The sequence below is a fragment of the Balaenoptera borealis genome, assembly GCF_965194805.1.
Source record: "Balaenoptera borealis genome assembly, chromosome: 12".
Taxonomy (NCBI): domain Eukaryota; kingdom Metazoa; phylum Chordata; class Mammalia; order Artiodactyla; family Balaenopteridae; genus Balaenoptera; species Balaenoptera borealis.
In genome coordinates, this window is record NC_138869.1 from 92,047,146 (window position 1) to 92,075,095 (window position 27,950).

The 27,950-nt window shown below is 40.2% G+C and overlaps 1 protein-coding gene across 3 annotated transcripts in view; it reads right to left on the reverse strand.

The window, feature by feature from the left end:
• Positions 1 to 27,950, reverse strand: part of HDGFL1 (HDGF like 1) — a 740,887-nt gene that overhangs the window by 487,534 nt on the left and 225,403 nt on the right. The window contains exon 5 of one of the 3 annotated variants that reach the window (XR_014232480.1): positions 1,140 to 11,353. The exons of the other annotated variants lie outside the window; for them this stretch is intronic. The gene's annotated coding sequence lies outside the window, so the exon portion shown is untranslated. Of the gene's footprint in view, positions 1 to 1,139; positions 11,354 to 27,950 lie in introns of those variants that run through there. 3 annotated transcript variants of the gene reach the window in all.

The following is a 27,950-nucleotide window of genomic DNA, read 5'->3' on the forward strand; positions in this document are numbered from 1 at the left end:
AGTAAACAAAAATTTCTACTCCAAATCAAGTGAAAATTACCATTTGAGGGCAGCCTTAGGTCCTCCTTGTATCAGAAGGTCTTATCAGAAAACACATTTATTGGGTTAGTACCGAAAATAGTCATTTTAAAGAAGTTTAATAGGGTTAGACACTGCGGCGGTAAATGAGGTAAAAAAGAAAATAGTACAATAAAGAGCAGGGCACAGAACTTGTTTCCACCTTTGCAGCTGCACCCAAGTTCAGAGATGAGACTGCGTGAAGAGGTTTAGCAACAGAACACCACACCCCTCCACAGTCACAGAGGCCACAGCACTGTGAACACCACCGCCCGTCACCCCAACAAGCACACCCTTGGAAAGCCTTCCCTTCCCTGTGCAGGGATACCCGGGCTGTATCAGCTTGTGTTTGAAGTTGGCATCTACCTAGGGCTATAATCAAGTACTCAGAAAACAGAATTAAGTGAGAAGAGGCATTATGAAAACAAACAAAAATCTAAAAATAACTAGGTTGCACAGAAGCCATCTAACAAAAAACAAACCTGTAGAAGAAATATAATTCGTACGACGAGAGGAATGACTTCCGGCCTATCAGACAGACAAAAAGGTAAAGAGCCAGCTATGCAGATAAGACAGAAGGAAAGGGAAGAAAGCTACTATGCTCTAGCAGGTACATGTAAAAGGGATGGACACAGAGGAGCCACAGGTTGTTCTAGTGTATTTACCGGTTACTGGTCCTTCACTCACAGGTGTTCACAAAGTACAGAAGTACACATACGATGTTAAATATAATGACCAGCTACTTTCAATTTTGATGAAAATACAGCAAGAGAACAGCAATACTGAAACATGCCATTTATTGAAAAGGCTCTTTACAATATACAATAGCTAATGCTTACAACAATTGTGCAAGGTAAATGATATCCGCTTTTACAGATGAAGAAACATCATCATAGATGCTAAAAAGAAGTCCTTTAACCTAGATGCCAAAGGATACACAGGAAGAACTAAGTTGCAGAGCCGAGATTTAACCCAAAGCATTCTTCATTCAAAATGTCTTTTCATTAAGGGTAATGACTCTAAAAATATACCTGAATGAAAATTAAGTGCCACATGAAAAAGAATTTCCTCCATTCAAAAATACTGGAACGGGTTAAACTCTGGAATTGTAAACTACCAATGTCAGTTTCCTGGTTTTAATTATTTTACTACAGTTATTGAAGATACCATAATTGAGGAAGCTGGGTGAAGGGTACATGGAAATTCTATTATTTTTGCACACTCTTGTGACCTAAATTAATTTTTATACAAATTTTTTTTTAAAGTAATGGGAATGATCTTCTTGGAAGGTTAGCTAGCTTTTTCTCTTTGGGTATACAGTTGACCCCCTATATCCACGGGTACAAATTTGCAGATTCGAATAACTACGTATCAAAAATATTCAGAAAAAAACTCCACCAAGTTCCAAAAGGCAAAACTTGAATTTGCCACAAGCCTGGCAACTATTTACATAGGATTTACGCTGTATTTACAACTATTTACATTATTACATTTACATTGTATTAAATAATCTAGAGATGATTTAAAGTACAAGGGAGGATGTTATTTGCAAATACTACACCATTTTATACACGGGAGTTGAGCACCCAGGTATTTTGATACCTGTGGTGGTCTTGGAACCAATCTCCCGTGGATACCTAGAGAATGAGAAACAACTTTGTATAGGTATCAATATATATTTATATGCAGTATATTTGAGATATAGTTCATATGTAAATATATATTTGATATATATATAGGAGATAAATATTTCTTTTGAAGATGTTTTTCAAAGCTAATTCTCAGTTGTCTGCAGTGACCAACATACCATAAGAAATATTGGATCCCTTCTACTCCCATTCAATACTGATAAAGTTTCATTAAATACTTGTGACCATACGGCACTGTACTACTTCATCTATACAAGTTTATATGCTTCCACTCCCAGGTTTTTCATGTTTGTCTATCATGTTTACATACAGAAACCAGGGAAAGAGCTACCATTCATATCCAAATTGAACATCATGAGAATCGAATGCCTAGCTGACATGAAAAAGAATGTTGGATAGGAAATTTACTCTTTGTCCCTAAGAATTACTAAGCCCCTTCTCTGTCCAGTAAATAATTTTTAAACAGCTCCCATGTATTGAGCACCTTCTGTGTGTCGTTAAATTCATTTACCATCATAACAACTCTAAAGTAGAAATTAACACGCCCATTTTACATATATGAAAAGCAAGTCAGACTGATGTGCAGAAGTTGTGCACCTATTCAGTGGTGAAGTGGGGATTCAAACTCAGATCTATACGACTCTAAAGATGATACACCTTCCACTAACTCTGCCCCTCCACACTTTCATTTCTATGCTTAAAAAGCATAGACTCTCTTACTCATTAACCAAATCCTAATAGCAAAATATCCATTCTGAGCACATTCAGACGTTAAGGAAAAAAAAAAAAAATCTTAATATTCATGCCTGGCTCCTATTTGAAGTTAAAGTTTGTTACTAAAGCTGAAGAAAATCTTAAAAGTATGAAAGAAATGCAAGTGGTATTCCAAGTAACAATATGTGTGCACTCAAGTGGGAAACATGAGAAGAGGATCTGCCAGATTCGTTTTTGGCCTCATCTGATACTATCTCACTGATCTGGGTCCAACTTACATTTGTTTCTCTCTCCCTTTCCCTCCCCCACTTCCTCTTCATTCCAGAAGCATATGAAAACCATAGCAAAGAAATTGGATAGAGTTTCCAACAACGCACAGCACTACCACATCATAGACGGGAATGGCCATCTACTCCAAGCATAACCTTATTTCAACTAAGAAAAATCTAAAAACACTAAAGCAAATCTTTATGGGATGAAAAATAATAATTGAAAACAAAATTATCTAAATATTGATTATGAAGACAAATAGATTTTTGGAGAGGAAAGTTCCAAATAACTAATTAAATATGCCTTTTCATTTGTGCTTATGCACAGGGCATTATAATTTACTATGAGTCAACCTTGAATTGCATGTACTTTTTAATTCAAATTTTTTAAGTCTTTAATTATGTTTAATTCTACTTCCAGCTTTTGTTCCCCGGCACTGATCCCTATCTGTTCAACTCTGATGGTAATGAATCTCAGATTTCCGATATTTGTAACAAAACCCCATGAGAATTCAGCATTAGTTTTGATGGTCCACAGATTTCATGGCACTGCCCTTGACATCTATCTACATTAGGACATTTTTTAGTGTAACATATGAAACTAAAAAGAAACAATTCTCTATCAGTTATGCTTTTAAAAAGGGTCAAGGTAAAAATGGCTAGTTGATTTACATTTTTTAAAGTCACCTCAGCGTTTTCTCCCTATGGTGATATTTTATGGTGTCTCTAGTTCTTTCCTTCCTACTTCTTGGTAAATTAAGGCACTGTATTGTATTAGTACAATAGTAAAGAAAATATAACTTTCTAGAAAACCAAACATATGGGCTTAAAAATCCTGTCTTCTCTCCCAGACAACTAAGTGTTAGCTAACAATTAATAGCAATGAATACTCCCACTCATATTCAGGTGCCCAGGTAATAATGCTACGAAGTCTAATCAGCAAGTTCCCTACCCTCCTTCACTTCTCCTCCAGAAAGGTAAGACTAAATAACTGTGTCAGACAGTGTGTTAATCCAGGGAGGTACCACAGGAAATGATATTTTAGTACCCTCCCTAACACGTACACACTCAAATGGAGGAGATAAAGTTAACAGACAATTATAATTCAGCGTGATGAGGGATGCTACAAGGATAAACACAGGGTGCTATGGAAATATATAGCAGGGAATTTTAACACAATCTGAAGAGGGAAGGAGTTAGGGGTGTTCAGAAGAGTCCCAGAGAAAATGATGTCCAGAAGAGACTACGAGATAAGGAACTACTTTACATCCCCTAGGATGGCTATAGATAAAAACACTGGCAATAACAGGTGTTGGGGAAGATGTAGAGAAACTGGAACCCTCATGCATCATATCAATACATCACCTGTGAGAATGTAAAATGGTACAGCTGCTTTGGGAAACAGTTTGACAGTTCCTCAAAATGTTAAAGAATTACTCTATGACCCAGTAATTTTCACTCCTAGATATACACCCGAGAATAGAAGACGTGTCCACACAAAAACTTGTACATGAATGTTCACAGCAATATTATTCAAAATAGCCCCAAAGTGGAAACAACCCAAATGTCTGTCAATTGATGAATGGATCAATAAAATGTGGTACATTCCAAAATGAACTATTATTCAGTCAAAAAAAAAAAAAAAGAACAAAGTATTGATAAATGCTGGAAAACGTATGAATGTGGATGAACCTTGAAAACACGATGCTAAATGAAGGAAGCCAGACATAAAAGGCCACAAATTGTATGATTCCATTTATATGAAATGTCCAAAATAAGGAAATTCCTAGAGACCAAGTAGATTAGTGGTTTCCAGGGTGGGGCGAGGAATCCGGAGGGGAAGAGGGAATGAAGAGTGACTGCTAATGAGTATGGAGTTCTATTCAATGGTGATAAAAATATTCTGGAATTAGATCATGATCATAGTCTTAGAACTTGGTGACTATACTAAAAGCTACTGAATTGACTGAACTGTACACTGCAAAATGGAAAAGTTTAAGGCATATGAATTATATCTCAAAATAGAAAAAGAGAAACAAGAAATAAGAGTGGGCAGGTATTAACAAAATTAAGGGTCAGAAAAAAAGACGACAAAGAAGAAATAAAGGGCAAGAATGGTAGATGATAAAGAGAAGGGGAGAAACTGACGTGGGTTGAGACCATGGTGAGAAGGGAACTGAGTGGGACTGAGGGAGTGGCCCACCTTCCACTGGTGGCAAAGGCGGTACAGAGGTGAGTGCAGCTTCGTTGCATGGACGTGAAGACAGAAGGTGAGGAAGGTGGCGTCCAAAGCTTCTCTTATAACCATATGGCAAGCTGGTAAGGTAGGAACTTTCAAGTGAATGGAGAAAGGTAAAAACCACCTCTATCGAGAAAAGGAAAGAGTGGGGACCAGAAAATCAGGCAGTTATTCAAAGTTTCCCACACTTGCTTTACAAACAAACAAAAAAAAAAATCAGCTTCCATGTTCAGCATTATAAAACAATTTGCTTAGACACAAAATGTTTCCGATTTCTATTCGTTAAACAGATATATACTAGTGTAATATTTTTTGAAAGGCTTCTCTATTGCAGGTTCATTTCCACATATAACCTCATTTGTTTCTTATCCCAGCACTATCTTACAGATGATAAAGATGGAGCAGCTAGTAAACAGCACAGCCAAGATTAGAACGCAGGGACTCTGGCTCTAGGTTTTGAGTTTGTCATCACCACCCACATTGCCTGGGCATCCATCCAGACACTCTATTCCAGGAAGGACCCTAAAGCCTAGGTGGTATGAGGAATTCTAGGTAACTCATTTCGATTCAATTGCTAGTGTTCTCAAAACATATAAATGTAACCCAAAATTCAAAATACTATAGTCAGGATGATACAGAGAAAAGAGACCAAATCACAGGGAGGGGACCTGGGTTTTGTAAGCACAACTGCAACTAATGAATTGTGTGTTGAGATGTTTCTCAAGCTCTCTTATGCCTGAGTTTGCTCAACTAGTTGAGCGCAAATGTGTTTATAGCCCTAAAATTGCTGATCAGTGAGAAGAAAACATACATTCTGCGAGGCCCCTCACCACTTCCACTGCCACTGGTCCTTCATTTCCCATCCCTCCGAGCACTGGTCAAAATCTCTCTTCTCTGTCAATTGGTCTCTCCTTTCCTTTTACAGTCTGTTAATGCTGGTCTATCCTGGATAATTTAGCACTTATGAGGGTAATATGCAATTCGATTTCTTCCTTAGAACCCTTTTAGGAAAGGAGCAGAGTATAAATAAATAAAAACGCATAATGCTTAATGCTCTCTAAGTACCGTGTGTGATACGTCATGAGCTTGACCAGCAGGCCTTTGGGGAAAGGGAGTCCTGGTGGGCCCGGTGCAGGTGGCAGGCTGCTAAGTACATCACGGGCAACGCTGAGTCGCAGGACAGCGCCCTCCTTTCAGGGATAGTCCATGTTTGCTATCTCCTCTGGTGCACAAATTCACTTGCATTTGCAAATATGTAAACTTGTTGAGCTTCAATATGCGAACTTGAAATAAGACCAGCAGTCATGTTATTTCCTAGGTATTTCTGCCAAAGTCAACATTTTTCTCTGGATCTTGATTCTCTGATTCTTCAGTCTTGCTTTCTTTGTGTTTTGTTTTGATCCTGTCTTCATTTCTGCGATTTTTCCTGAACATTTAAAATGTGTGCCTTCCCTCTTATAAAACAGTAAAGAAATCCTAAGGTGTGCCTAGGGGTAGGGGCTGGCTTTGGGGATAAGAAAAGCATTGTAAAAAAATCAGTGCACAGTGTTAGCATCTAAAAATCAATGGCATTATTTTCTTTCATCAGTGTATAAGAAGGGATCAAATTTCCAACTAACAAATGGAATTTCTTTTAACCAGCTTCTCTAGTCTTTACATAAATTACAGATATTGTGGTAGTAGAAACAACGGTAGCAATAATAACAAAACACTTACATAGCATTTACTTTACGCCAAATATCCTTCTAAGCACTCTCCTAGTATTAATCACATAGTCCTCACAATAACTCCATTACATAGGTACCATTATTACCTATTTTACTGCTGATATGGAGAACAGGTTAGTTCACCCACTTAATGTCACACACCTGGTAAGTGGTGAGGGCAGGATTTGAGCCCAGGCGGTCTGACTCCAGTACATCTATTCACAATCCCGTTAATCTGAAATGCCTCACCATTATGATATCCATAGTTTTGACCGTAGGACCCTCTGAGGTTCTGATTCTTTTCTCAGTCAAACCATACCACTTGGTACACAAACCATACCACTTGCCCAGAAACGTCCTGATTTTGTAAAACTATATTCTTCTCTATACAACATTCATAAAAATCCAAAACTGAAAGTGTGATTTAATCATACCCTGTAAGATTCTTATACAAGTAAAACAAAAAATAAAACAGAATTCAGAAACTATTTTTTAAACTTCATACAATAAGGTAAAAACTTAAAACTAAGCATTCATGTACTAATTATTTCTTTTACATTTTATTTCCAAAAAATTGCAAACTTGCAGACAAGTTGTAGAAAGGGTTCAAAAAACTCCAATATACCCTTCACCCAGAGATCCCACCCATTCAAGTTTGGCCAACTGCCCCAATAATGTTCTTTATAGACACAGAATCCACTCCATGATCTGTGTAGTCATCTCTCTCCAGTCTTCAATTTGGAGCGGTACCCAGCTTTCCCTTAACCTCCATTCCCCTTACATCGTTGAAGACTGCTGCCTAATTACTTTCTAGAATGCCCCTCAATTGGGATTAGTAAGGTTCTCTCACGACAAGATTCAAAGACTACATTTTCGGGAAAAGACGCTGTGTTCTCACTGCATCCCATCAACTGCATCCCATATAATGTCAGTCTGTGCCGTCAATGGTGATGGTAACTGATCACATGATTACGGTCAAATCTTCCAAGTTCTCTAGCAGAACTTTGGGTTGCCTTTATAATGAATAAGGATTTGTGGATAGATACTTTGAGGTAATATACATATCCTGAGCCTCATTCAACTTCACTCACTGGTTTTAGCATTCACTGATGTTCCTTAGCTGTATTCTTATAAGATGCCAAATCACCATCTTTCTAATCTCGGCTTTCTTTCTATTTAACAGATAGCATTCTATTTTTAAAAAGAATTCTCTCTTGTCACTTATTCATGCATTTTTTGTTATCAGTATGGCCCCACGCGCTTCTGGTTTGTTTAGTGGGATGTCATCTGTAATATTATTCGGATGCCCAAATTGTCCCTGGTTTGATTAATGGGAATGCCTTCGAGCTGGCTGCTGTGTTCCTTTACCATCTTTCCACCATTCTCTGAGAACGTCTGTATTTCCTGGCACAACAAGATATTCGAAGCTCATTTTGAGTCTTCCCTGCCCCAGCCCTAGAACCAGACATTTTTTTCAAAATCGTGTTGGTTTCTTTAGCAAAGACTAATATTTAGAAACTAAGATCTGAACAATTAATGTGCTCATATTCACTGGGCTGTCCCTGAATCCCAGCCCTTTTGGTGAGCAGAGTTAGAAAATGGGCGTATTGTATATTTATATACATATATGTATATATATGTACATATTCACATACATGCACATACTTTAACATTTATTTTTGTTTCTATATTTAAATTTAAATGTCACATACAAGACATTTCTACATATTGAAATCCATGACTTCGCACCAATACCTCAAATTCCAATCCATAGCACAGGGTTCATTCCAGCTTTCCCCTTTTTTCTACTTGTAACTTTCTTCTCTGACAGTAAGAAGTCTGGTTCCCATTACCTTCAATATATTTGCTTATTGGCCTCACTGGGCCTCCTTGCTCAGACCTGCCTAATGGCTTTTTAACTAAATTAAGCAAGGAAGGAAGCAAGCAAGCAAGGCTGGCAATACCAAGTTTTTGAGATTTGGTAATCTACTTATAAAAAAAACACAACCTCGGCCCTAAAATGAAATATCTCAACACTGCACCTCATTCCCTAGCCACAGCAGATAAAAGTTTAAAGTTATTTTCCAATGGCTGCTCAACTGTCTTTCGATGTGTATAAGACACGTAACTGTTCATATATTTATAATAAAAAGAATTGATATAAGCATTATGTTATTGAGTAGTAAAAGTTTCAAGAACCCAGTATCAACTTTTTCCAAAGAGATACAAGAAATTCTAGTAAATCCTTAGTGAACATCCAACCCACTTAAAATGAAAATGGGGAAAGTGGGACCCAGAAAGGTCACAGGCCTGACTTGGAGTCACAAAGCTAATTTAGTAGCAAAGTACCATCCGACCCTTAGGTTCCTTACTGTCCAGATCAGTGTGCCATGCTACCTTTGAAAATGTTCTCCACGTAACTAACATACAATTTTAAAATACACGCACTGAGAAACATGCAGTGCTGCAAGCCCTCATGAGCCAACTTTATACCCACGAACGCAGCAAGCCTCCTTTAAATACCTAGAAAAGAACAGTCTCTTCCATGGGAACGTTAATAAAACACTTACTCAAATGCTGAGCTATAAACATAGCTCACATAACCAAAAAGCATTCCTTATTTTAGTAGTCTGCAATTCCTCCAAGACGTCATAATTAGTATCAGTCACCACCGTTCCACGGAGAAGAAGAAATGCACAATGGAGACGATAAGACCACCTCCCTCCTCAGCACGCTGGAAGGATTAAGATAATGCTTGGGAGAATATCTGTAAATAGAGCTGTGCCCTACAGTTCTAAATAGCTCTTTTTCCCTTGATGTAAATAGGGAGTTTCTGTCAAAAAGCTGATTCAACCAACTTTGTGCAACGTGGTATCAGCTCTAGCACCAAGCTCGCACTAAGTATCACACCACGCAAGTCATCCCAACTTTTGGTGGCCCAGTTTCCCTGATCCTCATCTGTAAACCGGAAATGACAACACCCAGTTGTAAGAGCTGGTATGCAAATTAAGTAGAAAAAAAGCACTTAAATCGCCAAACTTGAAGCCTGGCACCCGGTGCCCAGTTAATAGCTAACAGCTCCCAATGGTCACCACCCTCATCAAAGCACCGCCACTACTATCTCTGTTATCAGTTATTGTTATTACGTTCAGACCTTATGCTTGCAATGCACACCACCGGCAGGGAACAAAAGCTATTTGAAATTTGAAATCTGCTATGGTCATAAATAAAAGGGAGTTCATTTTGTATTTGCAAGAGGACATGTAGGCAACTCCTAAACCATTTTCATTTTTTCTGGATTTGGCCTCATACAATCCTTCAGGATGATCCCCGTTTCTAGCTCTACCCCACCCAGGACATTAAACATGGTCAGTTAACCCAGATATCTTGGGTCCAAAGATGTCATTATCTTACGTGACGTTATACTTTGATACTTCACCATGCAGGGGCTCATTAAGGATGAAATTTCAGACTAGGATAAAAAAAATTGAGTTAATTTTATGGAAAGATGGAAAAAAACAATAAAACCCTTAAAAGATTTCAAAGAGATCAGGGACAGAAAGAGTCTTCAGGCAGGCCAAAAATGGTGGCTCTGTTAATACACGACTCCTGGCAAACTAAGCTGTATTTTATTACCTAAAGATTAGCTATTTTTTAACTGTTTTTTTTTTCCCTTTTCTGGAAAAAAAAAATATTTAAATCTGACGTTCAGTGAAATACCAGGTGCACCATGGCTTTCAGTCTTGTTAAAAAAAAAAAAACAAACAAAAAAAAACACTACCTATTGTCGCTCATGGGCTTCAGCCTAGCCTGTCAAGCAGGAATTAAAATCTCTTTAGAAAGCAGCTTTGCATGGTTCATGTGTCAGGCTGACATGAGCTGGATCAGCTTACAGAAGGGGCCGGAGATAAGGCATCCAAAGGAGGTTAGAAGGAAACAGCCCTCAGAAAAAAAACTCTATGATTTCTTTACTCATCTACCCCACTCTCATTCCCTCTCTCTCTCCTTTGATAAAGAATTGGAGCAAAGTGCAGATGAAAGCGATTTCTTTCCCTTGATTAATGACAGCACTACATTCTGAAATTAACCCATCAGGAACATATCTACCTCCTATTTTTAAAGATCTCCTTATTTTTCTTTAAAAATCACAGAACAAAAACCCCATCAGTTTAAAAGCCCACTATCAGGCCTCTGATTTTATTTAGTCCAAGTGTACCAAGCCTGCAGAGGAGTTGGTTTATTTTAAAAGAATGCATCAAATATTAGCTGAAAATTGGTTGTAAATGGGGCCACTTAAACCTCCATGGAAAGGAACTGCAGGGGCTTGGGATTAAAATTGCAGAAAGCCAGAAAGAAAATTGAGGACAAGGAAATGATGACTGAGGGGCTTGGTGCTATTATCTCTGAGAAGACGAAGGACACTGAGGCTTTGAAAAAAAAATTACATAGGTGACCTTGAGAACAAGTCCAGACTGAGTAGTCAGCTGGGTGTAGCTTCCTGTGGGGATGGAAGTACAGCAGGCAGAATTCTTCATTTCCAAATGGATGATGAAGATGTTTCAGATAAGCAGTTTTGATTCCCTTTTAGCATGCAGAGCTGCAAGCTCCATCTCCAAGAATAAATGTCATGAAGCCCTTGTAAAACGCTCCATCTTCCGTAGCTGTAGTTCGAAACTCTTAAATGGTCCCAGAGGATTTCATGACTCTGGACACAGGAGACTGGAGATTAAAAATGGACGCTGTTGACTAAATTACTGTACAGGCTTTCTGCCTTCATCCTCTGTCACTGCACACAGAATGGGGGGCCCCAAGCCATTAAGGAGACTATCTAAACTTCCTGAAACCACTTCAGAATGAGAACTAGGAACACATCTTGGATCCCAGGGAATGTAACTCTACACTTGAACTTCCTGAAGGTGAATTTGCTAACACATTCCCTTTAGATCAGTTGTTCTTAACTTGGTTAATATCAAGACCGTTTTATTAAAAATTACTGAGGAGTCAAATATTTACCATATTGCAAATTCAAACAAGTACTTAATATTTATTAATTCATTAAAACATAATCTAAAAACACATTAACATCAAGTGAGAGACTTTAAAAAGCAATAATTAGATTTTCCCCCCAAAACATAGTGCCATTGTTTTACAGTGTTGCAAATTTTGTCATGCCTGGATTAATAGAAGACAGCTGAAGTCTCCTATCTGCTGCATTCAATCTGTTGTGACCTTCTTTTGGTTAGAGCATGTGAAGAAAACATTCTCGGGCACGTAATTGGAATGTGGAGGAATAATGTAATAGCCTTTTCAGATAATCTTGGATATTCTTTCCCTGATACTACACCAAAACTCAACAACTGGCACTTTCCATAGGCATCTGAATCCGTATCAGTGAACTTTTCTCATATATTAAAATCCACTGATGGAATGAGCACTTGATCTTTACCTATGCCCAACTCTGTAACATCAATCATGGGGTATTTAGAAAATACTGATTCACTGTGTTATACAGAGGCTCCAAATGTACAGTAGAAAACATGGTACACGTGAGAGAGAAAGAAGATGAAAAGGCAAATAACATCCTAGTCTTACTATGAAAATAGATTTGACCTTGTAGATCCACTGCAAATGTCTCAAGGACCTTGGGGGTCTGTGAACCAAACTCTGAGCACTGCTGCTTTAAGCTATCATGGCACCTCAAATAGTGACTTGAGCTGAGAATGTGACAGCAGTTGGCAAGGTCATTGAGGGATCTTTTAGGGGCCACTTAACATTTAAAAAACAAAGTGTCCCCAGTTGACTTTCAACCTGGAATTGGTCAAAATATTCTAAATCTGAGAGTTCTATATGGTTTCTAAGCTGTACGCTAGAAACTGAAAAGGGATACGAGTCATTGGATTTGGCTTGTTTGCTACTACGAAAGTATATGAGTTTAAGTAATAGCAACCAGGTCTCAGGTTGAGATCCAGATATGAAAACAATGTTTTATAACTAAAAAGCCAGAATCATTGATTATTGATTTTTCCCCTCTTTGTGAAGTTCTGAGGTTTACTGTTTCCTTCAAAATCATCATTTGTTAGTGGCCCAAATGCTACTAAGAGAATTTTAGATTTGTACTCATTAGACCTTGATAACCTACACTTACAAGTCAGCTCTTAGGGCAGGGACCTTAGCGGTCTTGTTCAACCCTGCATCCCCAGCTCCACCACCTAAAACAAGTGCCTGTCACCTGTTCAAAGCCCAGTAAATATTTGTGGAATGAATCCATGACTTAATCTGTATTTGAATACTGCTGAATATTCAAACAGCAAATATGACCCTGTGTGGACCATATTGAAGAAATGAAGAAACCCAGCATCACTAATTCTGCAGAATAATGGCATTTTAATGGATGAGGAAAAATGGATGAACTGTTTATAAATCTGCTTTAATCAAAAACTTGAATTCACAAAAATATTTTTAGTCAACACCTCAAGATGTTCAGATTTCAAATTCAAACTCCAAATTTTTAATTCAATGAATTGAAGAAAAATGAATTCCTCCTGTCCACAGGCTGTTGTTGCAATGCAATCTGATCCCTTAAGGAGAAAAGTAAATTTTCTCCTAGTCCTTTAAAGATTAAAATTCTGGGGAAATGTTGTGCAAGAAACAATACTTTGACTAAAACATTCATGTGTATATATGTGTGTTTGCATGTATGTATATGAACACGTCATTTAACTTCTCCCTGATGCGTTACCGCTGTATACATGGTTCTATTGTTCTTCAGCTCATAAGGGAAGAGCGGGGCAAGGTTGAGAGGGGAGATGCAGAAAGCTACCTTTACAAGTGCCCCAGTATTTCAGAAGTTTTGATTATTTCAATTATGTAGGTTATTTTTTTTTTTTAGAGTTCTGCTTGGGGAGAGAAAGTGGGCCTCCTCGGTGAACAGAAGTGACTGTTTGTGCAATAGAATTGATTATCTGTTCAAGATGGCTTATGCTGCAGGACTATAAAAAATTGCAGGTGGCTTTGGTTACAAAAGGAGCTATCAGTCATCCTGAACTATTGACACATTTTTATGTACTGTAGTCTCAAATCACTCACTAAGGTTACCTATTCATCCATGAAATCTAAAATTCAGAGTCCTACCTAAGGGCAAACAAGGGATTTAAACTGCAAAGTCTACTCTCCCTAGTCTTAGAACACCATCACATTTTAAAGCTAGATGGAAGGGCAAGGCTAAATTCCCTTAAGCTCACCATCCCAGGGGAGCACCGGAGTCCAGCTACCACCGTTGCTCAAATGATAACTGAGAGCTACGCAGCTCAGGGATTGGGAAAAGCTACTTAAACTCTTTTCACAGCTTTGACATACAACTGGTCATGAACTAGTAAAAATTATTGTGAATATTTTTCTTCAACAGTGTGCTTATCATTGGACAAATTGCAGATAAAAATCAATTCAAGTCTGGTCCCAGGAGCTTAAAAATTACTAAGCACATGCTGACCTTCCTGCATTATTAGAGATAGTCAAATACCTAAACACAGAGCTGAGAAAGAACCTCCTTCAAGAGATAGATAAAAACACTGCAGTTGGGACTTCCCTGGTGGCACAGTGGTTAAGAATCCACCTGTCAATGCAAGGGTCACAGGTTCGATCCCTGGTCTGGGAAGATCCCACACGCCAGAGAGCAACTAAGCCCGTGCGCCACAACTACTGAGCCTGCATTCTAAACCTCGCAAGCCACAGCTACCGAGCCCGCGAGCCACAACTACTGAAGCCCGTGTGCCTAGAGCCCATGCTCCGCAACAAGAGAAGCCACTGCAAAGAGAAGCCCACGCACCACAATGAACAGCAGCCCCTGCTCGCCACAACTAGAGAAAGCCCGCGCACAGCAACGAAGACCCAATGCAGCCAAAAATAAAACTAAAAAAAAAAGCAAATGGGGCAAAAGTTTAAAAATTGAAAAACAAAACAAACACAAAACGCTGCAGTGATGGCTGTGTGGTTTCCCTACCACAAGACCAACCTGCTGGGAAGGTCTCCTGCTGGCTAATGACCCAAGGGCCATAATTTGTGAGCACATAATGCTGGATTTGAGATGAGGTGGCTAGTTGTTTTTATGGGCTTTTTGCCTAATGTAAAAATGCTCCATCTCGGTCTAAATTAACGAATTTTGTTACAGCTTTGTTCCCCATTTCCTCTTTTAAATCCTAAGCTCTGTGCAATCCCGTTTTCATCTGCTTTCCAAAGCTGGCCATCACTCCCCAGAACACCATTATAGTCAACCTCATGAAGCAAGTGAGTCCCTCTGGAAGGTGTTTCCTCTCTTTCTCTCTCTTCTTCTACCGTACAGTAACTGGGCATTTTAGAGTTTATCAGAATCTTATCAAGCAGAAATTTGGACAAGAAGGGATAAATGCAACTGTCAAAAAAAATGGAAGTTATCATAGGAAATAGAAGAACTCATCACTAATGGTACGATACAGCATGTTTTGTTGATTTTCCTTTTCTTGGTTACTATTATCTCAAGACATATACTTTGTGGAATTGACTATTATCTTATAGTCATAGGTGAAATATCCTAAAACCCATGTAGAACTGCTTTGTAAAGAAACAAAAAGGGGGAACACCACTTGACAAATCAATCACAGTTGACTCCATTCATTCCATGTCGCTATGAGCTTTGTGCATTTATACCTATTTAGCACCAGCACCGGGATTTTCCATTTGTTCACTTATTCAGCATATAATACATATCAGACATAGTGTTAGACAATAGCAATAAAATCCTAAAGAAATCAACAGTCCCTACACTCAAAAAGCTCAATGTCGTGCTAGGTATATTTGTTCAAAAGCATTTTTTTTTTTTTTTTACAGAGCAACGGAGAAAGGAAAGCAGGGAGGGGGAAGAAAGAGTCACACAACTATACTCACAGTATACCTTTAACAGAAAGCTGAAATGGGGGAAAAGCTCCATCCAAGGATGGGAGGCGGAAGAGGAGAGAGAAGGGGCAGGAAAGGCTTGGCTGAGAGCAGATGTTGAAGGAGTCTTGAGGAGGACTCACCTGGTGGGTTAGGAGAGTCAGAGGAGAGGAAGGACAGAAGCAGGAAAGAGCAGTGAGGGCAACTTGTGCCTCCAGGCTTGAACACATCTTCATGACATTCCTCTCCTCCGCTTGTCACACCTTCACAGTCCCTAGGCCCTGACCTTTCCAGCTCTGAGATCTCACAGCAGCCCCATCTTTCTCCTCCGGCTGGTTCCACGCCAGCAGAGGACTTTGTTATACAACTCGCACCACTGAAGTAGCCCCCACTCTTCTTCCCTGTCCTGGACTCTCCAACCTCCTAATCAGCCTCCCAACTGTCAGGCACTCCACACCCCCTACACCAGCCTCTGGAAGGTGCACTGTGCATGGCGAGTCATCTTCAGGTTCAAATTCTAAAGCATTCATTCAGGCTCCAGGATCTTTCTAATTGGCAGTGATCTCCTAATCAACTGTATGTTCTACCACTTTGCTCCGTTTGAGGCAGTGGCTTCAGTGCCTAATAAATGGATGAGGCTCTGAGATGGAACCATGGTAGTAAGTGTCTTGCAGGATTAAAGGTTAAATGAGAATGTATATACCAACACGGCACAGTGCCTGGCACCCTGGCCCTCACATAGGAAGGGGTGGGGGGAAGAAGAGAGGTACCTCTACTTCTAGGCTCTCCCTTCAAGACGGCCCTGCCTCCTTCTCTTTTCCTTAAAACACCCAACAACAATTTCACTCTGCCACAGGAACTCTCCCTTCTAGGAGTACAATTCAGTACTAATTTTCTCTACTCATTATTGACCCTGCCAAACCTTAATTCTCATAATATAGTTCCTTTTTTTTTTTTTAAAGGGAAAATTACCATTGTCTCAGTTTATCCAAGCAAAATGACCACTCCCTCCTCATTCCACAATCAGTTGGTCACCAAGTCCTTTAAAATTCTGAACTTCTCAATTCCTCTCAAGTACTCCCCACCTTCTCTGCATCCCCATTTTCCAAAATATTCATTTCACAAACAGGAGATTAATGAATAAAGACCCAATTTATTCACTAATTACAACTGCAGGTAAGTCTCCATGGAGAACTTTATTGTAATGTGTGACATCATACAGCTGTTGTGATGATTAAATGAGAAAAACATAAAGAAAGTTTTTAAATTTTTATTTCAGAACTTTGCTTTAATGCATTCTCAACTGTAACAAGTGTCTAAGACACGATCTTCAGTACAGCAAGGCTTCAGAATTAATTTGAATAAGGTTTAAATCTTCAAAAAGAACATGATCAATTTTAGAGTGTTAGAAACTATCTTTAAATGCAAACATATGACATTGTGATGTTTTTATTAAGGCCAGGGGAAAAATTTTTAATGATTCAATGGCAAGTTGGCCTTTGAAGTTATTGAAACTTAGTATCAAGGTAACAAAAACATCTAGGATGAGACCACCTTGAAGTACTTCTACTTCCCCTTCAATACAATGAAGATTAGATCAGACCAACCTTCCCAACAGAGAACTAAATAACTACGGGGAAAAATGTCGATATAGCCTCTGTTTGAAGGCATTCAAGGACCATGAAGGCACAAAGGTTTGAAGGGCCATGACCGTAGTAAGAAGAGAGCCTCATGTTTGCCTCTTTAACAAACACATCGGCTGATTCTCTTGCAGAAAGTGGAAGACCTAGGAAGTTGAAGAGTCTCAGAGCTAAGCAGGTAAAAATTGGAGTTCATGGCCTGCTAAGGGAAAGGGGCCCTGGTAGCAACCCAGACCCTCAACTGGGATTCCTAAGGGCTCAACCAAAGGAGTACACATAATAAACCAGAAACTGAGCAGCCCTCATGAAGACTAAAGGCCACCTTTGGAACAGTTTAATCCCTGCGTGTATCAAGGTGCTCTGCCTTACCCTGCCAGCCTCCCAGAAGTAAACACGTCAGAGGAAAATATCACCCACAGCTAAATGTCATCTCTATACTTTTAAGACACAATGTTCAGCATTCATCTGACGTAATCAGGCTTACAAAAATAAGAACCAAAAAGCAAGAGAAAAGTAATAAACAATAGAAAAAGACTCACAGGAAATTCAGACACTGTAGTTATCAGATGACTTTAGAATAACTGATTAGTAAGTTTAATGAATTGTACAACAAAAGAATTTCAGTGTAAAGTGAATCAAAGGACATCTTATAATTTAAAATACAGCTACTGGTATGAAAATATTCAATACATGGGTTTAACAGCCTACCATGTATAGGTGAAGAGATAAAATTAACTGGATGCTACATCAGGAGGAAATATCCAGATTAAAGCATCAAGAGAAAAAGGGTAAGCAACACATGAAACCCAGGTTAATATACATGTAATTAGAATACCAGATGAGAGAAGAAAATGGGGTAAAAGCATTATCTGAAGAGAGAATGGCTGAGAATTTTCCAAAATTGATTTAAAAAAACCAAAGGAACAGCTTCAAGAAGTGCTACAAATATTGAGTTAGGTAAACATAAGGATGTTCACACCTAGACCATTACAGATAAACTGCTGAAAACCAAAGAAAAAAAACTCTTAAAACTGCTTTAAAAAAAAAAAAAAAAGTGAACATTATTAAAGCTTCAGGGGGTTGAGAAGTTTAACAGGGAGACAGTATTTTCAAATGGCAAAAATAAGACCGACAGTCTCAATAGAATCATGGTAGCCAAAAGACATGCTATTTTAATGCACTGAAAGAAAGTGATTTCCAAGAAGTCTATATACAGTGAAAATATCCTTCAAAAACAGAGGCAACATAAACTCCTTTACATAAAGTCTGAGGGATCTTAACACCAGAAGACCTGAACTGAAGAAATTCTAAAGGGAGCTCATAAGGCAGAAGGAAAACAATCCCAGATGAAAGCACGCGGTACAGTTCTTCCCAATGAGTATTTTTAAGTAGATCTGAAAATACCAGATTGAAGATCTAAAGACTGAAGAGTATCTTCAAGTCTGTGTGATCTGTTCTGTTCAATATTTATTTCAATGACTTGAATGGCATAATAGAAACATAAATACTGAAAATATGGAATTGTAAATATGCTAAATACTCAAATTTCAAAAATATGCCCCCATACACCACAAACACTAACCAATTCACTTTTACTGAAAAGCACCTTATGACCTGGAGCTGGAATACACTTGCCCTAAGAAATACCTTGCATCCCCACCTAATCATTTCCAAACAATCAAAATCTGTCCTTCCTTCAAGATCTATTTTTAAGTTCCCCTAACAAACATTTATCACCTATTATGTGCCTATTTTTGTCAACTTTGTACCAGGTGCTGTGTTAGTTTCTAGGGGGAGAAAGACAGACTGTATCCATGGTCTTCCCAATGTAGAGGTTAGCTGATTATCTTTCCTGACTGTACACAACTGAATATATTCTCTCCCTCTTTTAACAGGAAAAACTCCTAGAACACCCATGATGGCCATTTGTTTTTGTTGGTTTTTTTAACTCATCACTACACTGCAATCCGTCTGAAACTCTTGCATCAGTGACCTCTCTACATCATTTAGCACAGTTCTGCACACCAGAGCCTCTACATAAATATCCATTGAATTAAATCTTGACAAGCAGCAGCAATGGGCCCCAACTCACATCACAGAGTTTAGCAGAAACAAACAGAAAATCCTTCATTTCAGATTTTAAAAAATGAACTGCATAAGCACTGGGTGGAAAAGCCCTGACTTGTAATATGAACAACATTTTAGCTAATAAAAAGCTTGACATATTGCAAATATATTCTTTAGGTCGAATCTCACTCTTAAAGGCTAGGGTGGATCTAGTACACATGAAGCCATCTTCCCATCCAAACACCTATGGAAACCGAGTTTTCCTAACTGGTCTTAAAAGTCTTCACAACAAAACACTACACCCAATGTCAATCGACATTCAATAGAAACTCTTAGCCATTCAGCATCTGAAGTATAGATCAAACTGTACCAACTCATCTTCCCCTTCATTCTGAGACTTGAAATAATGTTACTTTTGCCCAGGTTTCCGCCACTTTTGGCACAATTTTGAAGGTTCTTTATTTGTAAAGTTAAACTTTGCACTAGTCTCCTTGCATATTTACTTAACCTTCAAGGGATAAAACTGTTTGAAAGGCAAATCTAGATTTTAACACATGGTGTTCTTAGCAAAAACGAAATTCGCTGCAAAGGTCTGGACATGTGAAGTCTCGCCTCCCTCGTCTCATTTTACTATGTTAATTTTGTAACTCAAGCTTTAAAAAACATCATACAACAACTCCTCCATCTGACTTGGCACTCTTCGTATAGAACCAGAGTAATATCACTTCTTTCTCTTGCTCTTTTAATCTTCCCCAAATGCTGTTCTTAGTGCTTCTACCTTCAGGTAGACAGATTTTTTAATACAGGTACCTATCTCCTTAATAAATAATAGAGAGTCAATATAGGAAAGTAGAAGGAGCCTCAGGTTGAAATTCAGCCTCAGGTCTCATCCACAGTTCTACTGTTCAATGTCTATACGGTGTTGGACATGTTGCCAAGATACTTAACTTCCTCACCCTCAGTTTCCCTATCTGTGAAATAGGTCTAATAATATTGTGTTCTAAGGATGCTTTCAGAATAGAAATAATGGATATCTCTGAACATGGTATCTGATAAGACATGTATGTATTCAATATATATCTAAGTACATACATACACATGTGTATGTATTCTTCCTATCTGCTGTCTTTCCATTACCTTAACCAAGGAGTACTTCTCTATCTCAGTGCTATCTGGACAACTGTTTACCTCTCGATGTTAATATCATATTCCCTTTTTCTCCAAGCTGTAACCTGCATTCACTTTAAGTATCTGAGTCATTAATAGTCATCTCCTTCCCCTGATATTTCTTCTAGCAATTATGGCTATGTCCTACTGTTGTGGTTATTTATAGATCATTCTTATTACCTTACCCCTTCTTATAGTTTCCTATGGCATCCCCTCCCCCAACTACAAAACAAATGTTGGCTTAAAACCTTGAAAATCAAGTTGAGGTTCCTTTTCAACATGCATTCTTCCTGTTTCTTCCTGAGATGCATTCCACCCAGATCCATGTCTCCATTTTTATATACAAGCCCTGGTCTAGAAAGTCATATCCTGATTTTAGTATCATTTACAAAGGCAGTTGTCCCTTTCGTACTTTTTTTTCTCTTACCAAAATTACAATATTGATTCTCTTACTACCTTGTCTCTCCAAAGTCCTCAAATGACTTCCGTAGCCCATTAAGGGAATCCACATTATTATAAGGCAAAAACAAGAAGGTCTTTTCAACTACAGGGACTTTTCTGTTGAGTGCTTTCTTTATGCCAGGTCATGTTATAAACATTTTACATATAAGAATGCATCGGGACTTCCCTGGTGGCGCAGTGGTTGAGAATCCGCCTGCCAATGCAGGGGACACGGTTCGAGCCCTGGTCCGGGAAGATCCCACATGCCGCGGAGCAGCTAAGCCCATGCGCCACAACTACTGAGCCTGTGCTCTAGAGCCCGCGAGCCACAACTACCGAAACCCACGCGCCTACAGCCCGTGCTCCGCAAGAGAAGCCACCGCAATGAGGAGCCTGTGCAACAGGCAAGAGGAGCCACCGCAACAAAGAGTAGCCCCCGCTCGCCGCAACTAGAGAAAGCCCGTGCGCAGCAACGAAGACCCAATGCAGCCAAATAATAAAAAAATAAACTTATTTTTTTAAAAAAAAGAATGCATCAAATCTCACAACTCCATGCAGTGCGTTACATTATCATACCTGTGTAATAAATCAGGAAACTGAGATACAGAAATGAAGTAAAAATGACTAGAGGACGCCCAAATAAGAAGTGACAGAGAAGGCACTGAGACCCAGGCACTCCAGTCTCCAGCACCACTGCGTCATAGGTGACCCCGAAGTCACCTGTGAGCTTGAAGCTCGTTAAGTCAACACCTGCAGAATGCTGGGGTGACAGTATGTAAACTCAGCCCTCAGGTCCATACCAACAAAGAGCGCTAAGGAAGCAGGGTTCCCGGTGAGGAGTGAGCCAGGAGTCAGTGTTTCTTTGAAAACACCTGAGCTGCTCCTCTGCGGCCCACCCTCCACTCTGTGTGCTCCAGCCCCTCTTGGGGATGCATGAAGGGATTAAGGGGTTTATATTCCTGACACTCCACTTGCTCAAGTTCATGGGTGAGCCTGGAAGCATTATGAAAATCCTTCTTTCTCCAGAAAGCTTGCACTTTCCTCGAGTCTGGCAGAGAATTTTCTGTCTCATCCTTCTTGCTTCTGATATAGTACACATACCAATTTTCACAGTTCAGGCTCCAGGATGCAGACCTACTTCTTGACTTGTGCTGGAGTTACGTGTATTTTCACTTTATGCCACGTGTACAGTTAAGTACTGTACATTTTTCTGTAAGTTATACTTTAATCACAATTTTTAACTCATACCCATTTAAGCCCTCAAACCACAAAACTTTATATTTAAATATTTTAATACTTCATCTTCAACTCAAACCATCTGATAATGGTATTATAGTAATTGAGAGACAGATCTTCAAAATATTTTGATATTTAGAAATATTAACTGAGCTAGTACATAAACAGAAGCTAAGATCTTCAAAGTTCCTTAAATGGCTTTTCTGTCTCCCCCAATTCACATACCCCAAGATCCAACGTACCCTGCTACTTGCCATTGGCTGAACATACAATATTTTTTCACATCTGGAATGCCCTTCATCTAATTCATTCAACAAATATTTAGTTAAGAAACAAAGCTGAACAAAGAGGCAGTCTCTGCCTAGTGGGAAAAAAGATATTTAAATAATCATGCAAATAATGTCAAAGCACGGCTGTGATAACTGCTCTGTAGAAAAGGTACTTGAATGAGTAAGCTCTTCTCATAGAAAGGATTTGACTTAGAGAAGTCAGACTGGCCTAAGGGATTAACATGGGATCTGGAATCTAAAGGATTGAACCAGGGAAGAGAAATGGGAGCAGCTTCCCTGGCAGAGGAAAACGAATGTGCAAAGGCCCTGGGGTTAAGAGGAGGCTGGTGAATAGGAGAAGCCAAAAGAAGGCAACATCCTTCTCTGCTTTCAAAGTTCCTCCTTTTCCATCACATGCTGCTCAAATATCACTTCCTCTGTGAAGCTGTTCCCTCCTCTCCATTTGCACTGTAAATGGATATACCCCTCGTACCATTATAGCATTCCTTTTATCCTTCTGTTAGCACTTAGCTCACTGTATTGCAATTATCTGTTTATACATCTGCCTCCCTCAATAGACAGAATTTATGGAGGACAAGAGCAAGAAAGCCTTATCTTTGTGTCTCTGCATACGTGGCTAAGCGTATTTTAAATGCTCAGTAAGTGTCTTAAGAATGAAATAGGACAACAGAACCATGCTATGCACACTGATAAAAACATTTTACCTTGAAACTGTTTTACCTTCTTTGTGAGTTGGTCTAAATTTTTAGCAAAGACTCAGATGTAAAGTCGCAACTTTTAAAAAGGTCTTCCCCCCCAACCTTTATGAATCATAAGGTGTTATTTACTTAAGCATCAGAAACAGCTGCCCAGACTTTGTTAGCACAAAGTAATTCATTTTATAAATATCATACAATTATCTAATTTCTAAAAGCCTCTGCATGCTTTGAAAGGTGTTATTTTGGAAACAAGTCCTGGCCCATCCTAGGGAAATTCCCAAACCAGCACTGTCATTGCTAAGTATATCTACAAAACCTCGGAAAGACCAGAGAGGAAGCATAAATCCCGCCCCCCCCCCCCGGCCCCGTTCCTCCATAGACTTTCAGAGTGCTGCCAGCCTGGCGTGGGAGGGGTCTCCACACCCCACAGTCAAGGGTGCAGTCACCTGGCCTGCCTGCACTTACAGGTAACAATTCCAGAGCATGGCTAAACCAACACTCAGCTTCCCTCTGTCAGAAAAGTACCAGCCACCCCACGGCAGCAGCTGCCTGCCCAGCTGCCTTTGTGTGATTGGGCAGCAGAAGCCATGGTAAGGATTAGGGAACAGAGGCAGGCTTGTTTTGCTGGCCTTTTTGCTGAGCCCTCCAAATGGGAATCGCAGCCTCTGAGGTTTTCCTTACATGGTGTCAGCAACCCCACTGCAGACTCTCCTCCCACCTCCAAATCCAATCGCACCCTTTTAGGGAGAGGAAAAACAATGCCATCAAGATTAGGGTATTCCTGCTGCAAGCCAATCCCCGGGCTCTCTGACCACTTGATACGGGGTCGTCAGATAGGGCTCTCCCTCTGAGGTCTATCAGTACCTGACATCTTTCCAGGATCACGGGGACGTTAGCAGCGGTAGGAGCGGTGACTGCGAACCGCGCCTCCCAGAGCCCTGTCTGAACACAAGCAGATGTGAGCTTATCGTCCCCGTGCACAGAGGCAGGCTCCCGGCGTCCTGGGACGGACCCCTGAGAACTGCACTCCCTCGGCCTCTGCTCACCACTTCCTCCCCGACTGGGCCCGCTCCGAGGGGCAGGATGTGGACTCCTGGGAAAGCAGCCCTTCGCCAGCCCAGTCACACGCTGCCCTTTGATCTCTTCCCACCAGACTGTGTTACTTTGTGGGCTGGGTTTTTTTTTTCCCCCTTAATCTGGCATCCATGGAAGTTAGTACTTAATTACAGATTTCCTGCATTTATCTCACTTAATTATAATATCTCCTGGGAAGAAGGATTCTAGGAAATGCCAGGGAAAGGAGCAGAACCCATCAAGGAGAGCCAGGCTGGGTTCTAAGAAGACTGGGGAGGCACCGCTGACTGGGTGATCTGTCGGGTTCACCGATGATGATGTTGTGTATCGGGGTTTGTTTCACAATAAGGCATGACTTAATCCATCTCGCTCTTAGGACGGGAGCTGTCTGTCTTACACACCCGGGGCCCTTGGACATGTCTCCGCTCTCAGACAGGACCGGGCCAAGGGAAAGACGGAAGTGGGTGCAGTTAGACTGGTGGGTGCGGGATTCCCCAGCAACCCTTGTGTGAGCTTCTGCCCCAGGCCCGTCCTCAGAGGCCTGTACACATGCTTTACACATACTTCTCTTCTACAGACAAGAATATCCCCAGGGATGGGTCAGAATAAAGCATCCTCCCCGCCTCAGGGAACTCTGCATGGCCCTCCGCCCCCCTCCTTTCCAAACAGGCATCGCTCCTCACCATATTCTTGTGGCCCATTGCATGCCTTATTTGGGCATATATCACCTTTTTAGGAAAGTATCTGTTAAGCTATCTGTCACTCCCAATAGAATATAAGCCCCAAGAGGGTAGGAAACTTATATAGTAAGCGCTCAAGAGATGTGAATGACGTAAATTAGGAATTTCCGGTAATTTGGCTATAAACGTGAAGCCTCGAGTCACAAATTTTCCCTTGGTTCACTTCAAATACCAAGGAGTGTATATATTAAATAAACCAGTATTTATTCAGAAATTATTCTGTGTTAGGACTACTCATAAAGGCAAATGTGAACTCCTAAAAGCAGCCCTGCTGGATCCTAAAACTTTTATTTTCCATTTAATGTAATGTTTTTTGTGGTAGTAAACATTTACTCAGTAGCTATATGCCTCACCTTTAAACCCTTTGAAAATGGAACTGACGTGTCTACACAACCCCATTCTGAACCCCTGAGGAAATGCCAAAGAGCTGTCTCTGGCGTTTCCTCCCCACCGTCCACTTGCCACGCTGACACTCGCAGCACTCAGCTCTGCTCGCTTTATGAAAGGTATTGCATTTAAGCTCACCACCTTGGGTCTAGCTCCCTGGATGAACGGCCAGAACTGAGACTGACCCCAGCTTTCTTCAGTGTTGCCTTCAGCACTCCTGTAGGCCGGATGCATCAGCGCTAGAGCCCCTCCGACGACAAACACAGGACAACGACCCGGGCAGGCCGTGAGCACCTACGTCTCCAAGGGCTCACACACCGCTGACGGCGGATCTAATCTCTCCTCACAGCTGAAATGCGAAGAAAGCTCAGCTCTCAGGCTCCACAGGACCAATTACTTAACAGAATAAGATGCTTTTACCAGTAATTTTGGGTGTCCAGCTTTTAAAGCAGCCAAGATTACACATAGAAACTAAAAATCCCCCCAAAGAGTAAAATTGTGGAGTATATAGCTATCAAATTCTGCTATCTCAATAGCATGGAATCAAAGGGTTACGAATTAACAAGGCTCATTTCTCATGAGCATACTGCAAAAAAGGCAAATTAACTATTTTGTGGAAAAAAAAGGTCACTGTGGCTCCACACAACCTTAAAAACTAGAGTTTGAGACTGAATTCTACAAGCATATCCCATAATCCAGGTGCCACCAAACTTTTTCTATTAAGGGCCAGACAGTAAATATTTTTGGTTTTATCTTTGTCTCAGCTACTCAATTGTGACCCTGCAGCCTAAAATCAGCCATAAACAATATGTGAAGAGGTAGACATGGCTTTGTTCCAATAAAACTTTATTTACAAAACCAGCTGATGTAATTAACGGTTGAGTTCATCAACATTACCAGTAATATTAAATCCTGGAATATCCAAGCTTCTATAACCCTGTCCCAAGCATAGTTCTGTCGGCTAGCACTGAATTTCAGCTAAAAACAACCCAACTGTGCTGAGCTAGTGTCTCATCAAAGAAGTACAGGTGACAATGATCCTGTGTCTGAAGACCATGCTTTAGGACTGTTGAATGTTTCCGGCATCCGTGGAAATCCATGTTTTCTCTTTAAAGACAACCTTGAGTTTTAGGAAACTGCATATATACATGAGCCCATCAAACAGCTGGAAGATACAAAACTGGTATAAATTCAGCAAAGGTACCTAAGTCCACGTGCAAGTCAAATCAATGATTCTAATTTGAATATAACTATCTAAGCTCATCTATTTGGTACCACCTTATTCAGTCACTTGCTGGAGCACCAAGCTAGGTCACAGGGATAAAAATACTTAATGACAAAAGTACACATCCAGAAAATATTAGCACTGAGCAAGATCTTACAGGTCATCTGAGAAAACAATCTGTACAAAGAAACTGAGGTAGAGAGAAAACTGTCACGTGTCCAAGATCACAAAGCTGATTATAGAGGCAGCATGATTAGACGCCAGAGAACTGTGGGCTCTAAGAAGTACGGACAACGTGAACTATGGTTCAGCACTGGATTCCCAGCCTTGACAACAGTCCCTGGCGTAAGAACACACAAAGACTTGATGAGTAAAAGACAAAGGAGCCAGACCTTCACACTTTCGCATCACAAGTGGCGTGCACTAATAAATCCCTTGTTCCGAAAGAACGTTCTATGTCTAACTTTCTTCCTGATGTTGAATTGTGCGTTTGGTCCTTCAGACACCACAATAAACTGCTGAGCAAGTCCAAGTAGCCTAAAGACGTAGAAGCACCACTCGAGGCAGCTGACTCCATCCTGAGGAATTATTTATGCACGATGAGAACCTGTCTGGAACATCAACCATGTCTCAACCGTCCACAACTATTCACAGAGGACTCAGCCTAAGTATTCTAACACTGTCTGCCCAGGGTTTCCCAGGACGTGCCGAATGTAAGCCTGATTGCTTAGAAAGGTTATGGCTTATTTCACATTATCTACACCCACTCATCCATCACCATGTGACTTGGTGGGATACAAAGCAAGCTCTTCAAAGCAAGAGTTAGAAGGCACTCGGACTATTCCTGACTGTTTGCCATATTTTCCCTCCCTGACAACAGACAGGACAGGTGCTACCCCAGGAGGCTTTGCTGTGGAGCGAGGTACCATCATATCTAAGTACCTTGCCCAGCTCCACACGTGAAGGTCAAGTGGAAACAACCTGCATTCCTTCCACAGGTGTTGGCCTTTTAAAAGGAATGCAGACTTCGAGCTCCATTTAAGTTTTCAAAATATTGCTTTTTCTTTGAACTTGGAATGTGTAACTTTATCCACAGACGGTGCAATTTCACATTCACCCAGACTGTATTTCTATGACATGGCTCTTCAGAAAGAGAGGAGAATGGCAGCCTTAACTAAAAGGACCAAAATATTCAACCGCCACTTCTGGCGCTCCTTCCTAAGTCCGCAACAATGACAGCTAGCAGGAGGCCGTTACAGAACCAGACGTCAGTCAGGGGAGGAAAAGGTCTTGCTCCTTCATCACTCGGGCTTTTACAGAAAAGCACTATCAAATGCGCTTGGCTAATTTACAAAAATTCTGCCAACTGTCCCAACTGTTGCAAAGCCACAAATGATATTATATCAATCACAGAATAATTAAAACATTTAAAATATATGACCTC